Here is a 1,492-nt window from a genome sequence, read left to right as displayed (position 1 = left end):
TCTCAAATAAAGAAATGCCATTATTATGTGGGTCGGCATGGGATGTGTGTGTGTGCACTTACTTTATACTAAAACATTTTAAAACAACCAAGAATAATTTTTTTTTAAGTAAATAGAATATGTTATGAGACAGTGTTGCTTGTGTCAGTACACAGTATATAATTGATATTCATGTGTGTTTATGTTGTTTTTGTTTTAATACCCGTAACATATCGTACCCGTAATTATCATGCAAATTAAATACACTTGGGTTGAGTGTGTCAGATTGACAAACACATTTTCTTTTGTAAAGCATGTGGCACCTTAGTGTAAAATCTACAAGTAGGCTAGTGATTTAACGTTCAAATAGCAGACAAAAGAGACTAGAATCGACTTGTTACACGAGCTGTGTAGAAACGAGATAACTGTTTCCATAAGGACGTAGGGCAATGACGTTTGAAATCCTATGAATTACATTTCAGACTCTGTGCTGTCATCTACTGGAAAATATATAACATATCCTAACTGAAATTTCGGATGGCTTGGGTGAAGACGAAATTCCAACTTTTTACTGCTTTCAAGTGGAAGCACGGTTGTACTTTGCGCGTGCACGCTAAGGGGGGTAGGCTTCAGCCGGGCAGTCGGAATTAGGCACAACAAGACTCAGGACGTATTAGACTTTTTTACAGGAAATATTTTTAACACGAAAAGTTTGTTGTTTAAATCTAATAATTTCAAGGATTGGACATAAAATACCAATGGAAATCCACCCGCGTAATCTCCAGAAAATTATTTAAAATAATTTATAAATAAATGCAAACAACTGTGATTGGTGCATACACAACCGTGCTGAGGAAAGTAACAGGTGCCATGTGACAACACTGTTTCACGTTTCTTCAGAAGAGGCAGGGCAATGATTTACACATAGTATTTATACTAAGAACACTTAGTAGTTGTTAAAAATTTTAATAAAACACATTGTATAAAGTTAAAATATTTTCTTTGTGGTAAAATTGCCCAAATGTTGGTCGGGACATGTTCGATTCCCTGAAAGTTGTTTTCCTAAAAGTTTTAAACACGGTATGAGTTATTTGTTCTACTGCTGTAAAATCATATTGTTTATTTTAAACATGACTATTTTATGGTCATTCTTGTGATCTTCTGGTATTATAATCCTCTAGTGGAGGAATCTAAACCATGCAACCGTACTGTAGCCTAAAGACGTTCAACTTACATACATAAGCTAAATGTGCACAATGCGCTTTCATATTCTTCCATTATTATTTTTGAAGTTTCACGGTTTATTAAATGCTCCATACCTGTCTGCCTTCAACTCACCTTTCCCCCACAGATGTGTGAGTGTATTACTCATTCAGTGTCACTGTGTCCTAACCTAAAAACGCACAATTCACAATGTGTGGTTGCACAATCATGGAGGTGTTGCTCCGACCGAAAAAGAAAAAAAATTCAGGGAGGGGTGGGAGGGAATCATATAAAAAAAGGGCAATAAACC

Source organism: Xyrauchen texanus, chromosome 13 (assembly GCF_025860055.1).
Source record: "Xyrauchen texanus isolate HMW12.3.18 chromosome 13, RBS_HiC_50CHRs, whole genome shotgun sequence".
NCBI classification, from domain to species: Eukaryota; Metazoa; Chordata; class Actinopteri; order Cypriniformes; family Catostomidae; genus Xyrauchen; species Xyrauchen texanus.
This window is presented reverse-complemented; position numbering follows the sequence as displayed.